Below are 19,367 nucleotides of genomic sequence, written 5' to 3'. Positions count from 1 at the left end.
TCACTCATCGGATAGAGCACTAATCTCTAGGATATAAAAAACTAAAAAAGCTAAGCACCAAAAAAACCCAAATAACCCAATCAATAAATGGGCCAGGGACCTGAACAGACACTTTTCAGAAGAGGATATACAATCAACCAACAAATATATGAAAAAATGTTCATCATCTCTAGCAATTAGAGAAATGCAAATCAAAACTAAGATATCATCTCACTCCAGTCAGAATGGCAGCTATTATGAAGACCAACAACAATAAGTGTTGACGAGAATGTGGGGGAAAACATACACTCATACATTGCTGGTAGGACTGCAAATTGGTGTAGCTATTATAGAAGGCAGTATGGAGATTCCTTGGAAATCTGGGAATGGAACCACCATTTGACCCAGTCTATACCCAAAGGAGTTAAAATCAGCATACTACAGGGATACAGCCACATCAATGTTTATAGCAGCACAATTCACAACAGCTACACTGTGGAGCCAACCTAGATACCATTCAGTAGGTAAATGGATTTAAAAAAAATGTGGCATATATACACAATGGAATTTTACACAGCAATAAAAAAGAATAAAATCATGGCATTTCCAGGTAAATGGATGGTGTTGGAGAAGAGAATGCTAAGTGAAGTTAACCAATCCCCCCAAAAAACAAATGCCAAATGTTTTCTTTGTTAAAGTTTCTTATATTAATAACCTACCATGGTCACGTGTACACTTATTCTTAGAAAATAACACACTGAGGTGGTAAAGGGGGCAAAATATATACATAAAAAGAAAAAGAAGAGATGCAGGCAGCAGTGATAAGGCCATTTGGTGAAAATACAACAATGGGTAATATGAGTAAGAGGTATACTGTTAAGTATACTTAACAGTCTACTTAAAACTCATGCAAGTTTAAAGTTAAAAATATAAGTACCCAAAATAAAACATTGTTGGCATGATTACAGCCATAAGAATACTATTCTTATTCTCCTTGAAAGATAAAGACTTGCCCATCTCTGTTCCCAAGAAATAGAAACTTGCCTTCTGTGAAATCAGGTGATGCTTGCTATGCCAGTCACAAGGACTAATCCCAGTCATGATCCTGGCCTATAAAAAGTAATGCTCAAGGGGACTGCTGCTGCTCTTTCCAGCTGGCTGCTCTCTCTGGGCAGACCAGCCTGTCGGGTGCCTGACAATACATCTGCTTTCTGCCTCAGTCCTTGGTGTGCCTGTGTGATCAGTTCTATGCCAGTTTTCTTTCAAACATATTTCTAAATGATTCTCACATTAAATATAAAATATAAAAGAAATACAAATCACCCAGAAATGGAGTAAAAAGAAACCAACATATCAAAGACTGAACCCAGGGAAACTGCCAAATAAAAAAATAATTAACAGAATTAAATGCCTAAAAAGGAGAAAAAGAAAACCTACTTAAACTCAGTTTCTCAATAAAAGAATATCAAATAACAATTCAGATTTAAAAAATGCAAGGTTTACAAAGCCCAAAGATAGCTTTTGAAAAGAAAAAAAAAAAAGACTGATTAAATATGGTGTGTATGTACCATATCCTTTAGTTTTCTTTCTTCCAAAGCCACTAAAATGATCAATGATATTTTCATAATGTTAATTGCTAGCAAGAACACAAGTGTGTCAGTTATTGTTGATTACCTCTCCCAAACTACACCTTTTGTTACTTCCTTGTTACAAAACTATTGATTTTCTTTCACAGCTATTATGTTCAGCTCAAGAAAACGAATCATGATTTGTCTAAGCCAGTGATTTTCATTCCTGATTGCACATTAGAATCAATAGTCTTTAAAATTCTAAATGTTGAAACCATTCCAAACCTTAATGTTTCTCTTATCACCTCACATAAGCTCAAGTCATTAGTTCTCACATGTAACAGCATATTAGAATCATATGGTGACCCATCTCTTATAGGGTTATAGAGGACTATTGGATTTTCCTTATATTTCTCTATGTTTTCCAAAATATTTATAATAGAGATATTTTGTTATAATGAAAGAAACAAAGACTACAGCAATCTTCAGTAAAGAAGTGCCATTTGATCTGTTATTGAAAGAGTTTTAAAAAAAAACACCTAAACATAGTATTAGGTAGAAGCAACAAGACATAAATCAAAGAACTGCAAAAAATTAAATGTTTAATGCAAATTATTTTAATGATATATCATGTAGAAGGCAGTGCCAACTAAGGGAAAAGAAAATAAGTCATTTTGAGTATATTATATTAGAATCATAGTAGGTAAATGAGAATTAGATTCCTAGTAAATAGGAAAACTTTGTAAATGGATTGTAAAGCTATGTATAATATAACTGAAAGACATCATCCTGGTTTTACTATAAGATACTTTAGGGGAAACAAAATGCATCTAGTTAAATAAATAATAAAATAAAGTGCTATAGCAGTCTCACAAAGAGGCAGTAATGAAGAAAGGGAGATAGTAGTTATAAAATACCTGGTATGCATCACACATGTTATTTCAATATCAACAACACTGAGAAAAAAGTATTCTCTCATTCACAGGTTAAAAAGTTCTCAGGTGTATAGGTGAGATCAGAAGAAACTTTTTTTCTGATAATAGAGCCCAAGGTCTTTATACCATATTTCAAACTATTTAAACTACAACGATTAAATAATCTGATATGTATATTTTTACAGTGAATTCAAAGTTTGAATTAAAATGTTATTAGGAATAGATGGCAAATCTGTGTAGGCAGAAAGTAATAGAACATGGTGGGGGTAAGGGGTGGAAGGGGAGAAAACAGTATAAAAAAAGTGTAATAAGGGAGAATGGGAAAAGATACCACACAGAATGGACTTAGACCAAATGTTATTAAAACACAAAATATCAGACAACAAATATCTACATCTGTATCTAAATCTATAACTAATTTGTTCACATCTTCCACTTTCCAAAGTGTATTTGAGGAGGCTAAGAACATGAGAAAAATTTCAAAATCATACATAAAGATGTGGAAAAGATAGAAGTAGAAGGAGGCAATATTCAAAGAACTATTCACCCACATTTTTGTATTTCCCCAGGTATTTTCACCAGCAACCTGTTGCTCAAAAGTCCAACATTTAGGACTGAACTGAGAAAAACTGTATGCTATGTTTCTGCTCAATTCCAAACTGAACTTCAGCATTCTGGGGAAAGAACATGGTGCATGAAAATGAAACTCACACTTTGTGGGGACATCAGCAGACTTTTTTCTTACAACTTTGCTGAGTTCAAGTTAGCATAGTCATTTTAGTTTATGAAATCTGCTTTTCTTGAAGGAGGAAAAAAGAGGAAGAGAAGGAGCAAAAGAAGGGAAAATTAGCATAGTTATTTATTATCAAATACTCAGGTTAAAATTATGATGTTAACTGATAACTATCTGAAGGAAAACAAAATAGCTAAGACATTGTTGAGGAACAAGAGGTAAAAAGAGCTGGGCTTAGGGGACACACACCTGTAATCCCAGCAGTTTGGGAGGCTGAGGCAGGAGGACTGCAAGTTCAAAGCCAGCCTCAGCAACCTAGCAAGGCCCTAAACAACTCAGTGGAACCCTGTTGCTAAATAAAATACAAAAAATGGCTGGGGATGTGGTTCAGTGGTTGAGTGCAATCCCTGGTTAAAAACAAACAAACAACAACAACAACAAAAAAGGTGAAAGAACTTTCTCCAAATATAAATTGACAGTGAAAAAGATAGTATGCTTTATTACTGAAGGAGAGATAAATAATGAATGGCACAGAATATAAAATTGAAAACAAACTTTGAAACAATGATCACTTGATTCTTTGCTAAAGTGGTAATGCATACAAGTGAAGAAAAGATATACTTTCTGATAAATGATACTGAAACAACTGAATTGCCAGGTGGGGAAAAGAATAAAACAGAATCCTCCCCCTAAAAAAATTAGTTCAGATAGTATAATGACATAAATGTTAGTAACTAGAAGACTTTTAGAAGAGAATACAGAAGAAAATCTCAGTATCTCAAGGTACAAGGACATTTCTTAAGAATTAATCATAGGAAAAGACTTTATTATATCCAAATCCAGAATTTCAACAAAATGATATAAAGAATAAAAACTGAGCTGAGTGCAGTGGCACATACCTGAAAAATCCCAGCTACATGGAAAATCCCACGTTCAAGTACTGCGTGGACAATGTAAGAAGACCCTGTCTCAATATAAAATAACAAAAATAGGACTGGAGATATAGCTCATGGTAGTAATAAACATGCAGTAGGCCTTGGGTTCAATGGGAAGGAAGGAAGGAAGGAAGGAAGGAAGGGAGGAAGGGAGGAAGGGAGGAAGGAAGGAAGAAAAAGTGAAAAACTGAGCCAGAGCGGGAAAAAAATTTGTCATATGTATAACTATCAAATGACTAATATACAGAAGTTATACACGTATGTATGTATCTACATATATGTATATTAACTACTGCATATTAGAGAAAAACAACCCACCTAAAATCTGGCAAAATATTTCCACAAGTATTTTAGAAAAGAGGACTTTCTAATATCCAAGAACCGGTATTCAACTGCACTAATAATAAAGGAAATATAAGTTAAATATGAAAATATTAGACACAAAATTGGCAAAAAATAGAAAAGTATAACAAGGCCAAGAACTAGCATATATATAGAGCAAAAGGACTCCCTGTAAACTGTTGATACAAGTAGAAACTTACACAATATTGTAAGAGAAGTGTTTAGCATTGCCTGGTAAAATCAAAGGCCCACAAACCCTATCAATAATTTAATCCTAGTGATATCCTAAGTATGTAAATGTACGCACTGGTGTATCCAAATATGTGCCAAAAGGTTCATAAGCACATGACTTATGAATAGCTAAAAAGGGGAAGTCACATATTCAGTAAAAGGAGAAAAGAAAAGTAAATTACACTATAGTTTATTTTAAATATATAGGATAGCACATATAAGGTATGGAAAAAATGAAGTATAATTTTAATGTGTTATAAACAAAGACACAAAGAATATATACTTGTACAATAGACATGTCTACTTGTAGAACAGACGAAAAATAAATCTGTATGGTTTGGGGCTTCATGTATTGATAAGTACCAAAGCTCTAATAAAAGGCTAAGAAACTAGATGTGATGCAGTTCTGTTATCCCAGAGACTCAGAGGCTATGGCAGGAAGATTACAAGTTTGGGGCCAGCCTTAACAACTTAGCAAAATCCTAAGCAACTTAGTGAGACTCTGTCTCAAAATTTTTAAATACATTAAATAAAAAAAAATACAGATGTGGCTCAGAGGTTAAGTGCCCTGGGTTCAATCCCTGGTAACCAAAAAAAAAAAAAAAAAAAAACACAAGAAAAAAAGCAAAGAAATGGTCATATGATTATCATTAATTTAACCTTATTGTTTGTGGTTCTGTAGGAGAGTAAATTAGGTGCATTTTCAGCTCTATTTCTTGAACACTATAGCCCTTACATGTGTGTTTTATAATTATTTGTTAAACTATATACACCAATGATTGTTTTAAGCCATTTCTAGATCTAATTTTGAAGAAAATAAACCAAAAGTATCCAAATAAATATTATGCCTCTCTAAAAGTATTTCTGAAATTAGGCTAAATGGAAAAATAATTGAATATGATTCTATGTGAAAAGGTAGAATGTGCTACATGTAAAATGCTATATGAATTCAAGTTTTAAAAATTATATATTAGAGCTGGTGTTTAGCTTAGCATTAAAGCACTTGCCAAGCATGAATGAAAATATGGGCTTCATATCAAGCACCCAAAAAGAAAAAGATTAAAAAATTATAATTTATGCATGCACATAAAATATACTGGGAAGGAAATGTCAAAAAATTAGCACTGGTCTCAATAGGGAATTCAGGTTATCTTCACTGGGGATGTCTGTACTTTTGAAATTAGTAATATTAATTTTAATTTTTTTAACAAGACAGAAAATACTTTTTAAATAAAAAGACAGCTCAAAGAAAAATTAAAACTAGCTGATAGGGCTGGGGTTGTTGCTCAATGGTAAAGAACTTGACTAGCACATAAGAAGCCCTGGGTTCGATCCTCAGCACCACATAAAGATAAATAAATAAAATATTGTGCCCATCTACAACTAATTTATAAAACTAGTTGAGAAATTAATAAGGGAAAATCAAGTGGTGGGAATCAAGGATTGGGGTCTGTTGCCATCAGTTTCTCAAAAAGGAAACTGGAGGAATCAGGTCACTGGATGTGGAACAACTTTCAAGAGAAGGAAAGGAAGTCATGTAAGTGACTTCAGGAAACAAGAGGAAATGACAAGCTACCTTGCAGATGCTTTGTGGATGTTCAACAGCCATGATTCCTCTCTATCCAAGAAGGAGGCTTCTATCCAAGCAGGGCAGAGCTGCAGAAGGAAACAATAGGTTCTTTTGTGGGGCCACCATACCATTTCAGAGGTCACCCTGGCTCAGTTCCGACAGCCCCGCACATTTGGAGTTTAGTCAAAGAAGTCTATGGTGTGCTACTTAATCTGGGCATCAGATAAAAGCAGAGACATTGACAGATTCTGTCCAGAACTCTCCCTGAGCTGACAGATCTATTGCTGGAGTGACCAAGGTGCCCCACTTCTACAGTCAGTCACAATAAGGACAAAAAGTTAGAAACTCACTCACACCAAGGAGACATAAACATTGCAGGCACCCCAAACCTAAACACAACAGGACACACACACACAACCTCACAACCAGTCACAACTGCAGAGTCCATAGGCACCTCTCATTAAGCCTCCTATGACCAAATCAGCTCCACTCCATTCAAGTCCAAACGAGTCAAACCTGGTCTCACAAAGTCCTGAAGTTGTTCCCCAATTTCTTTGGAAAAGACCATCCAGTCCTCAGAAGAGGCTCAAGGAGGGGGAATTGGGCCTAGAAGCCTCTGAGAAGTAGAGTCCAGTAAGTACAGCCTGACCACAGTCCAATGGTACAGACAACTGACCAAACCAAAACTGCTTCAGTGAAACTGCTCATCAGAGCTTTCCATGATTCTCAACTGACACGGACTCCCTAAACCAAACTCTAATCAGGCTCCTCTGAGCCTTCTTTATTAACTAGGTTTCTTTCTTAGCCTGTCAACTTCACTTCAATAAGAATCTTACTAAGCCACTTTAGCAAGAATCTTCTCCATCCATGAAAAACATAAGGTTACCTGACTCCTTACTCTACCTATTAGCTATAATAGCCCCCCAAACCCTAAAGACTATTGTACTGAAATAGACAGTTGCTGTACTCCTTAACCTTGCCCTTCTTGCCTTTTTAACATGTCTGGCGCAAGTTTTCTGTGATGAGCCCAGCCTCAGAGCTGGCAGTATTATGGCCCTGCCAAAGATGTCCCCTTCCTAATTCCTAATATGTTACCTTATATGGCAAAAGGACTTTGCAGATGGAATAGGAGCCTTGAATGGGGAAATATCCTAGATTATCTAATTGGGCCCAATATGATTGTATAGGTCAATGAATCTTTCCTGGATGACTTTATAGTCAGAGGAAGGTGTGACCACAGAAAAATAGTCATAGAGATGTAACTCTGCTGGCTTCACAGAGGAACTGGGCCACAAATCAAGCAATATTGGTGACCTCCAAAAAGCTGGCAAACATAAGGAAACAAATTCTTCCTAGAGCATTGAGGAACATGGTCCTGCCAAGACCACCTTGCTTTTAGCCTAAGGCACCACCACATTTATAGACACCTGTTGCAGTAGCAGTTGAAAACTAATATACTGGTATAGTGCCTTAGCCTCAGTACTGGAAAGGAGTCTTGACCCTGTGACAGGAGGGGAACTCAATGACCACTTCAGATAAAGGACGTAGGCAATATGATTTTGCCGCACTGTGACATTTTTTTACTTTTGGAATTGACTTTTTTATTGTGATATAATATAAAGCCAGTCTGTAGTTACTTATTATTTTGTACCTGATTTATATTAGATTGTGTATTAAAATTCTCTGATTAATGAAATTGTTTCTTTTTATGTAGGGGCCAGTACTGGCGATTGAACCCAAGGGCACTCTACTGCTGAGCTACATTGTTGGTACTTAGGAGTTCTTTGGGAGTTTTCTGTATTATGAGGCAGGGTCTTGCTTGCTAAGTTGCCCAAGCTAGCACCAAACTTAAAATCCTCCTGTCTCATCCTCCAGAATCGCTGGGGATATAAGTGTGCTATATTTTTTGCCTATTTTTTTCTCTCATTCTCGAATTCTTCTAACTCCCATCTATAGTCTATCAATTTCTTCCATTTCTGCTCCAGCCTGAAAATTTTATTTCTTACATAACCTGTAATTTTTGCTTTAGGAGAAGTGCAGCTTTTTAAATTTGTATTTGTTGTTCTTTGTTTTTGTGGTGTTGATGTCTCTAACTTAGGGCCTTGGGCAAGCCACACAAGGTATCTACCACTGAACTACAGCCTCGGCGGGAAAGTTGTAGCTTTGTTAATAGGCATATACTTATAATTGCTATATATTATTGTGAACTGTAGGCTATGGTATTTAGCATCTTCAAGATTATAACCCCTGCTTATCTTTGTTTATTTGCCCATTATATATTTCTTCCCAAGTAAATTTTATTAGAGTTTACCGTGTTTATAGGCAAGTCTGTACATGATAACGCAATCAAACAACCACTAGAATTAGAACTGTATGACTTAAGTGAAAGAACACAAAGGGAACAGCAATATAAGTACCCAGGTCCAGTAATACCTGCAACCTAGAAGTCCCTTTGGAGTTTTTGTTCAACCAGTAGCTCCACCAGAGTAACCACCATACATCAGCTTTCTCTCTTTTTGAACTCATCTGTATAAGGAATCATACACTGTGAGTACCCTACTGTGTTGGTTCTTTTGTTCAATATCATGTTTTAAGAGCCATCCATATTGTTGTATGCAGAAAGTTCATTTGTATTAAATAGTGTTCCAGTGCATGAATACACCACTTGTATGTGTCCATTTTACTTTTTTCGGTGGTGGTGGGGGGTGTACCAGGGACAATTGACTACTAAGCCACATCCCCAGGCCTATTTTATATTTTATTTAGAGACAGAGTCTCACTGAGTTGCTTAGCAACTTGCTTTTGCTGAGGCTGGGTTTGAACTCAAGATCCTCCTGCCTCAACCTCTCAAGCAGCTGGGATTACAAGTATGCACCACTGTGCCTGGTCATTTTACTCTGATAGGCATTGTTTCCTTCTCTAGGCTCTCATAAATAGTGATTTTACAAGGCTTCTTGCATTTCTGCTGGGTATATTCTTAGGAGAGCAACTGATGATTCATACAGTATATGAATCTTCATAAGCAGTTACTGTTAGTTTTCCACAAGGGCTGAGCCAGTTAATAAGACTACCTACATACCAGAACTTTATGTGATGTTGAGGATAAGCACACAATGACGCAGTTCTATAATTTTCCTGTAAGTATATCTTGTAAGAATAAGGGTGCAAAAATTCTTAACAAAATACTCAAGCAAACCAAACCCCATAACATATGAAATGACTTATCCAACATGATACAGTGTCAGATAAATCCCAGGAACGCAAGTTTGCCTCAACATCCCCAAATCAATTAATGTAATGAATCATGTAAATAAAGCAAAAAGGAGAAATCAGGGCTGTGGTTGTGGCTCAGTGGTAGAGCGCTTGCCTAGTATGCATGAAATTGACTTGAATGTTTGCATATTTTTATAAATACACTGATAACCATTGAATTGTTCACTATTTCTTTAATCACCTTGACTTGCCCTCATGTCTCCATGTCTCCTTTTACTACCTATTTTTTAAAATATTTTTTGTTAGTTGTTGATAGCACCACATATAAATAAATAAAATAAAGGTCTAAGAGTCAAACCCAGTGCCTCACACATGCCAGGCAAGTGCGCTACTGCTCAGCCCCAGCCCCAGCCCTTACTACCTCTTTTTATACCATTCCTCTTTACAGAAATGGCAACTCTTTATGGCAATAAATATTTCTTGTTTTCTCTGTAACCTTACTATGGCATCCACACAGGTTCTTTCTCAAGTCCTCTCTGCTTCCGAAATACAACTATATTTCAGTCCAGTTTGTTGTCCAGCTCCTCGCTTTTCTTGCAAAGTTCTATTATGACACTGAAATTTTCCTTGGCCCAGCTCATACTACATGCTTTACAAATGAAATTTTGACAAACCCCTCAAACTGAGTATAGTCTTTCCTCTTACACCAATTTTATCTCTTTGGAAACATTATTAACCTGACTTTAAAAATGCAGAATGATTTCTCATTACTTCTAAGAAGCCCAAACTTGAGAGCCTATTTTTGTGACTTTTCATTATCTGATCCCTGTTTAATATATCCACCATCTATTTTTTCTCCCACTTTATATTCCTTAAATATACAGAGCTATATTTATTATTATTATCACCATCATCATCATAAACATTAACTCATTATAATGGTTCAAAGTAATGGGTTTCTGTGACATTTCTATGCACATATATATTGTGTTTTCATTGGATATACCCTCCACACTATCTTCTCTTGCGTTTATTCGTTCCCCTGTGCTAATAGTCCCTCTTCTATTTTCAGTTCATGTTTTTTTTTTAATCTTTTAGTTACCACATATGAAAGAAAACATGATACACTTCCATTTCTACATCTGACATTTTGCTTACTTGATTACCTTCAGTTCTATAGTTTTCCTGTAAATATATGTGTATATATATGTGTGTGTGTATATATATGTATGTATGCATATGTATGTGTGTATGTGTGTGTGTATATATATATATATATACACACACATATACATATACATACATATACACCATAAATTCTTTATTCATTCATCTGTTAACAGGCACCTAAGCTGATTCCATAACTTGGCTACTGTGAATATTGCCACAATAAAAATAGGTATGCAGGTATCTCTTTTGTAGGCTGACTTTATTTCCTTTAAGTTTATACCTAATTCTGTTGGTTCATGATCATGGGACTTTTCCATCTTCTAGTGTCTTTGATTTTTTCTTCAGTGTTTTATCATTTTTTTAAAGTTTTTTTAGTTGTAGATGGGCACAGCACCTTATTTATTTTTATGTGATGCTGAGGATAAGCACACAATGACTCACACATGCTAGGCAAGTTCTCTACCACTGAGCCACAACCCCAACCCCAACCCCACATTATCTAAAGCATTGGATGGCATTCATTTCAGTATAAGACACTTTCTGATACTTTTAGTTAGAGAATTCAAAGAAATCTGACATGTTGCCAGGAAATCAGAGAGACATAAATATCAAGAAAACATGTACCAATTGTTAGCTGTTTAACCACCAAAGTCCCTACACATTTTCCATAGAAAAGAGCAGTGAAGGGGCATACCTATAAAGCATTCTTTCAATTTAAAAGGAAGGAAAATTCAACTAAAAGCTTACACAGCACAAGGAAATGAACAGCCCACAAAAGCCCCAACTTTCTTCATGTTATAAATCTGGAGGTAATGATTGCAGCCACGCTGCAGCCTCTCAGTGACATCACAAAGGACTCCGATGATGCATGTGTACTCTGGGCTGCCATCCTAGTGCCTTGTGTTTTACATGAAGGTCACAGGAACTTGTGACTGAGCAATAGGAGTTTTGAGAGCCTGAAAGCACTCAGCTGCAGTCACACTAATATATCATTTCCTCCCATACCACAGGCTGCCAACTCCACTTTTTTGTTCCTAGTATGTCCCAGTTGCCTGGAGTGTCCTTTTCCACTTTCCATCTAAAATATTTCATCAGATTTCACCATTAATTTTTCTGTTTGTGCTTTTAGCCATTGATGATATTCAAGAATGTGAATGAATTTTTTTCAGGAGTGGGAGTGCCTAGTCTCAAGGACAGAGGGATTTGTATAGACACGTAACATTGGAGAACTACACTGCCTCATCTCACTGGGTAAGATTCAGAATTTGAACCTAGAAATTCCTGCTTTCTATTACTCTCAATTTTTTGATTATCTTTAAATATCTAGGGGCATTTCTGACTTCTGTTTCTGGGAATATGGTTTTGGGTTTTTTAAAAAATATATTTTTAGTTATTGAAGGAATTTTATTTATTTATATGTAGTGTTGAGAATCAAACCCAGTGCCTCACATCACATATGCTAGGCAAGTGCTTTACCACTGAGCCACAAGCCCAGTTCTGGTTTGTATTTTATTAGCAGTCCTCTTCATTCTTGGTGACCCATCTTCCTCATCCTTCATGCCTTTTTTCTTGTCCTGTCATTATCTTTCTTTTGTAATAACCAAGGTTCCAGATGGAAATTTTATTCATGTGGTCATTTTTTAATATTTTATCTTCTGGGCAGGACTATACATTTATCAGCCAGATGTGTTCTTATTAGGAAAAGGCCAAGATTCCTGGATGGTTTTGAAGAATGAAGTAAGAGGACCTTGCCCAGGTGAGTGTGGGCTGAAGAGGCATCAGATAGCCATCACTGTAGATAACAGCTCAGCTGCTTGGTGAGGCAGCAATACCTCTGAAATATCCAGCTTGAATATCACTTCACTGGCCAAAAATCTCTGATAAAGGCCTGAAATCACCACACAAAGCCTTTTGCAAGAGAATTTTCTCTTTACTCCAGATACCTCTCTATTTCTATGCTCTAGATTTTCCCTTGTGTTACAAAAAGGTAAATGTTCCTCTTTTTTCTAGTGGTAATTATTTTATGAATGGTTTGGGTCAAGTTTCTCTTTTTCATTTATATTTTTGTTAATTTCTTCATTCTCAAACAAATTGTGGTTTTGTTTTTATTGTATCTACTACCTCTTGAAGTTTTCCTATATTACCTACTTTTTCCTTCCTATGTATTTCCTGCATTCATTAATTCATGCTTTTAGTTGACACTCTTCTAGCTGATTTTTAAATTTCATTTTAGTTTAGAAGAGTTAACAAAGAGTATATAATATTAAGAAAATTTTATTCTTTCCTATGACAAGAGCATGGCCACAAATCTGCATAATAGTTTCTACAGTAAGAAAAGACCCAATAGACTGCATGGTTGAAATCAGAATAATAGGTGTTAACAATTTCTGGCCAGTAAGGAGGAAGAGGCAGAAGAGAGGTTAAAGCTAACAGAAGACAACCAGGGTAATGCAGCCTCAGAAGAGACAAGCTCTGGTTTGTCCAGTTCCCTAGATTCTCCATTTACTTCTCTAATGATGATGATTGCTTATTAGCTGTTCAGTGCAGGGACCCAACCATGAATTACTTGAGGGTCTTCTCTTGGTATGGAGCCATGGAGATTTAGGTTTATCCTTGGTAACTATCTGATGGCCCAAGGCACATGACCTATATCGCGGGTCTTCTGGGAAGACCCTTCTTGTAGCTCCAGAGTTGGGCATAACCCATTGGGAACTGGACAGCCCACCTCCTACCTTATTTGGCAAAGATCATTCCATGGAAAACCTTTGGTATTCCCTGATAGAAATAAAGCAAGTGTGGGCTCCATTTTGCTCTTTTTAGTTTGGAAGCTCGATTCCTAAGATCGGCTAGCCTATTCCACCCCTGCTTTTTACTTTCTGCTACTCTTTCTTAGCTTTTTCCCTGCAGCCAGCCCATCACACCAAGAGGAACTCCATTCCCACCTCACACATGGGATGTGGGTTAGAGTCAGCACTTATTCTGTCCCAGGTGCTTCATAGAAATAGTGTTTTATTCCCAATTTCTTCAACAAACCTCTGATAATCATATAGCGAATAAACAAAAGGGGCCAGAGTTGTGGCTCAGTGGTAGAGTGCTTGTCTAGCATGCATGAGGCACTGGGTTCAATCCCCAGCACGACATAAAAATAAACAAAGGTATTACAACTAAAAAAATATTTTTAAAAAATAAGAAAATAAACAAAAGTTCTGTCAAGGTCACTAATTTTCCCATCACCAAAAGATAACATCAGTAAACTAAAATAATCTCAAACTGAGGACTGTTATCTTTCTGCTGTGGTTAATTTATACTGCTCATATCTTGTGACTGAACTGCCTTTTAACTCATCTGGTTTTTGCTTGAATCCTTGCTCAGTTCCTAAGAAATTCTGTTTCCAGGAAAAATTCCCAAGTTCTGAAGAAAAAAATTATAGCACAACCAAATGATGCTTTTACTGAATCCTAAATACATAAGAAAAATTAAGTCTCAAAATAGTAAGACTTCTACTTAATTTCTAGCTCCTGCCAGATTCATACTGCTTTGGCATATTTCTCAAGTTATTTTCCTATCTGAAATATCACCCAAAACCAACTCAATCAATGTAAATATAACCTACCCCGTGTGTCATGGAGTTCCTGGTAGAGTGGTGATTCTGGACTATATGCTTTCCATATGTTAAACCAATGATGTTATTTCCCAACCTTCCCATTTTTAAACTTAGAATTATATAAGATGTTCATCATAGTGTCTCACACATTACTTGTGTATTTGTAGCTATTTTCTGAAATACTTTCCATGGCCTTGACTGGAAGGGAAACAGAAGATCTCAGAAGAGGTTTGAAAGCATAAAACAACCAAAGCTACTATAAAACAGGTAAGCAATACCACGGTATAAAGAATAAATAAAACACTTTGGTTGGGATTATATGACGAAAAATGATTTGGCTATACAGAGTAGAAGAAATGAGCAAGGTTAAATATTTACATGTAGAATGGCAAATGGAGAATAAGAAGATCTAATCACATTCCGTCCTTCATATCTTTCTTTGACTGCTTAAGCACCTGGAAATGTTATTATCTTGTGGAAGTACTATGCATAATAATTTACATAGAGATGCAAGGGATTAAACTGTAAGATAGATCATATGATTAGATTATTCCATTTGTGCTACTTTGTCCCTAGCATCCCCTACTCCATCCTAGGTACCATTCATTCTCTTTTTGTCTTATAATGTGTTTATTCTATAATTATTTTCCAACAACTAACATATGCTAAGAATTCATTATACCATACTAAAAGTCTTTAGTTTGTTATTCTGTTATTGAAGAGGTATGAAGATAATCATTTTTTTAAAAAAATTTAATATTTATTTTTTACTTAATATATTTATTTATTTATTTTTATGTGGTGCTCAGCTCTACTCCTCAGCCATAATCTGAGCCCCAGAGAATCATTTATCAAATTCCTCAGATGAATATGGCCAAAACAAAACTTTATCTCTCATCACCTGACTAAACTTTTTTTAAAACTTTTATTAGCACTTTAAAAGTTTGACTTATTTCTTGCCTTTTTTTCATATTGCACAGAATCTGTGAACTTTAAAAATCATTTTCTTCTTGTGAAACTTAGGATTTACTTTCTATATTTATACTGGACATCTAATTTTCTTTTGGACAGTAAAATAGTGTGTGTTTACCTTCTTGTCTTCCAGCCACACAGACCAGGTGTCAGACCAAGAAGTTATTATCAAAAACTAACTTTTTGAAAGAGAATTATCCCATGGGAGATAATGCAGATTTATAGAAACCACAGCATTGAAGGTTTGTGTTCTAGGTGATGGGAAGGCAACGGTCACTTTCAAGTACAAAAGGAAAATCAGGAAGAATATTTCCAGCAGGTGATACTGACTTATGAAAAAATGCCAACTATGAACCAGCACACAGGTTGTACTTAACACCAGAGACTCAATATAGGAGAGAATGACTTTAAAGACTGTGAAAAAAACCTTCCGTTCTGCCTCTCACCATGCTCAACATCAGTTTATTTATACTGGTAAGAAATTCTGTGAAGAGGAGATAAGCTGGCTTTCTGGGATGGCGGCCGTGGTAAAAGGACCATGCCCTCAACCTTCATCTGTGACAACCATTTTCATTTCAACATTAACTTGGAACCTCTTACAGAAATCTATGGGATTCCTTTTTTTTATTTTAATTTCTATATGACAGTGGGATTCCTTTTACTTACAGTACAGTGTTCAGTGGCCAGAGTATTTCATCATTGCAGAGGCACCTGGTGGAGAATTAATGGGTTACATTATGGGTAAAGCAGAAGGCTCAGTAGCCAGGGCAGAATGGCATGGGCATGTCACAGCTCTGTCTGATGCCCCTGAATTTCAACACCTTGGTTTGGCTGCTAAACTTAGAGTTATTAGCGGATATTTCAGAAAGAAGTGGATTTTTTTTTTGGTTGATCTCTTTGTAAGAGTATAACCAAGTTGCAGTCAACATGTACAAGCAGTTGGCCTACAGTGTGTACAGGACAGTTGTTAGAGTACTATTCAGCCAGCAATGGGGAGCCTGATGAGGATGCTTATGATATGAGTAAGGCACTTTCCAGGGATACCAAACAGAAATCTATCACACCATTACCTCATTCTGTAAGGCTTGAAGACAGTGGATTCTTAGGCAGTTGTTCCAAATAGTTTGTGGACAATATTATTTTCACTGAATGGTCCTAATTTAGGAGAAAAGTAATCATTTATATCTTAAAGTCTTTAAGAAAATACAGGTTATAAACATTTTCAATCTTATTGTTTCCATTTAGCAGTAATGTATTAAAGCTGTTCTAATAAAATTCAATCAAGAAAGCAGCTAGGTCAGAAGGAAACTATCCACTATCATGGTTAATGTCCATTATATGCCAGGAAAAGACTTGCTCCAATATCCTGAGTTCTGTGCCTGAAAACCACTGAACTGTTAAGTGAAGCTTTAAAAGCATATATGAAATATATAAAACTAAGATGTACAATAAAATCCTTTTGTGTGTGTGTGTGTGGTGCTGGGGATTGAATCCTGGGCCTTGTGCATGTGAGGCAAGCACTCTACCAACTGAGCTACATCCCTAGCCCCTGGGAAGACACTTCTTTCTGATTCAGAACTTAACAGCAGATACTACACACTGGTGAGAAAATGAATGTACTCAAATTTTACTGGTCATAACAGAATTCATACTGGGGAGAGATCTTTTAAATGTAAAGAATGTGGGAAGGCCTTCAGTTGTGGTTCAGACCTTACCCGACATCACAGAATTCATATAGGTGAAAAGCCCTATGAATGTACTCACTGTAGAAAGACAATTAGTCAAAGATCACATCTCATTAAACATCCCAGGATTCACACTGGTGAAAAACCTTATGAATGTAGGGGGGTGCAGGAAACCTTTTACTTGTGGCTCACACCTAACTCAACATCAGACAATTCATACTGATGAGAAATCACATAAATGTAATGGGAAAAGCCTTTATTCATAGTGCAAATCTAGCCCAACACCAGTATGTTCATGTTGGGAGGAAGCCCTACATTTGGAGCTCACACCTTCCTCAATATCAGTGAATTCATACTGGTAGGAAACCTTATGAATGTAAGCGATATGGGAAGACTTTTATTTGGGCTTCACATCTTGCTCACCATGAGAAAAGTCATGTTGAGAGGAAACTCCATGAATGTAAGGAATGTGAAAGACCTTTCTTCATGGCTCAAGTTTAATGGACATCAGAAAACATACAGGTGAGAGAAATTATGAATGCAAGGAATGTAAAAAGACCTTTTTTTCATGATTCAGAACTGACATAAGAAAATCCTTACTGGAAAGAGACCATATGAATGTGAAGAATGTGAGAAAGCCTTTCTCGGGCTCACAACTTATTCAACATCAGAGAATACACACTGGTGAGAAACCTTACAAAAGTGAAAAATGTGGGAAATCCTTTTGTCTGGGGCTCACAGCTCACTCGACATAGGAAAATACATACTGATGCAGAACCCTATGAATGTAAGAAAACTGACCAGGCCTTTGGTCACCATTCATTCTTTACAGAGCTGAAAATTCACAATTGTGAGAATCATTGTAAATGGACAGACTATGGGAACACCTTTAGTCTTAAATTTTGCTCAACACCAGAATATTTACACCTTTAAGAAATCCTATGAATATGAAGATTTAGAGACAAGATTTTCCCAGATTAAAACATAAAAAAGACTTTATTCATAAAAAATTAATTCAGTCTGTTAGTTCCTTCTTTAGAGAAACGCTAGAAGTATAATATTGACCTTTTGACAGGTCACACAGTACACCCATCAAAGAATACACCATGCAATCTATGATAATTTAGGAAAAAAGTCTGCTCATCATCAATTATGGAACATCATGGTTAAATGCTATGAATGACATCAGAGTATGGATTCCTTTTTTTCCCTTTTTTGTTGTACTGGGGATTAAATAGGGGTACTTTGCCATTGAGCTATCTTTAGTCCTTTTTTTTAATTTTGAGATAGGATTTTACTAAGTTGCTAAGACTGGCTTCAAACTTGCCTTCTGCCTCAGCCTCCTGAATCACTGGGAGAGAATTGATTTTGATCATTTTCTTTTTTTAAAATATTTATTTTTTAGTTTTACACAATACCTTTATTTTGTTTATTTTTATGTGGTGCTGAGGATCAAACCCAGGGCCTCGCACATGCTAGATGAGCACTCTATGGCTGAGCCACAACCCCGATTTTGGATCATTTTCTAAAGAGATAATTTTATATCTTTTATAAAGAATTTATATTTAATTCATGTGGGAAATATTCCATCACTACCAGAATCTTATTGCATTTCCAAAAATCTCATACAGAGGCTGTTTATATAATCAGTTTGGAAAAGCCTTAAACTATGTCATTTAACTTACTTTGCATGTCTTGGTTTCAATACATCCTGCCTCTATATTTGTTGGAAAGTAACTTCAATTGATCTGTTTGTTTAGTCATTAGATTACAAGGGTTGGATGATTTTGAGACTTGATAACTTAATGACCACTATTAGTGTTAGTACTGCCATTTCTACCGAGTGCAGGACTATAAGGGCATAATGATGACAAATATGCTATCTGTATGTCTTATCATAATGTTAATTCTGAATGGAAACCAGTAGATTATAATGAAAGTTAGAAAGCCTTGACCACTGTTAATTTCATATGCTGTTTCAAAGGACCTGGACTATAAAAAAAAATTCTTACTTACTGGTTTTAGTGTGTGTGGAATTGTTGAGTGTTCAATAGTTGTTTTAAAAAGCACTTGGGCCAGGCATGGTGGTGTGTGCCTATAATCCCAGCGACTTGGGAAGCCAAAGCAGGACTGTGAATTGAAAGCCAGCCCCAGCAACTCGGCAAGGCGCTTTGCAACTCAGTAAGACCCTGTCTCTAAATAAAATACAAAAAAAGGGTTGGAGATGTGGCCCCGTGGTTAACTACCACTGGGTTCAATCCCAGTACCGCCCCCACCAAAAAAAAAAGCATTTGGTAGCCAGGTTTGTTGGCACACACGTGTAATCCCAGTGACTCAAAAGGCTGATTATAAATTCAAGGGCACCTCAGCAAATTAGTGAGACCCCTGAGCAACTTAGTGAGAACCTGTCTCAAAATAAAATAAAAAAAT

The 19,367-nt window shown here is 36.1% G+C and overlaps 1 pseudogene; it reads left to right on the top strand.

The window, feature by feature from the left end:
- The first annotated feature begins 15,774 nt into the window (after nt 1-15,774).
- On the top strand, nt 15,775-16,375 carry LOC143383188 (N-alpha-acetyltransferase 20 pseudogene; annotated as a pseudogene).
- The last annotated feature ends 2,992 nt before the right edge of the window (nt 16,376-19,367 follow it).

This window comes from Callospermophilus lateralis, chromosome 18 (assembly GCF_048772815.1).
Source record: "Callospermophilus lateralis isolate mCalLat2 chromosome 18, mCalLat2.hap1, whole genome shotgun sequence".
NCBI classification, from domain to species: Eukaryota; Metazoa; Chordata; class Mammalia; order Rodentia; family Sciuridae; genus Callospermophilus; species Callospermophilus lateralis.
Note: the sequence above shows the minus strand (reverse complement) of the source record. Positions and strands in the feature narration are given on the sequence as shown.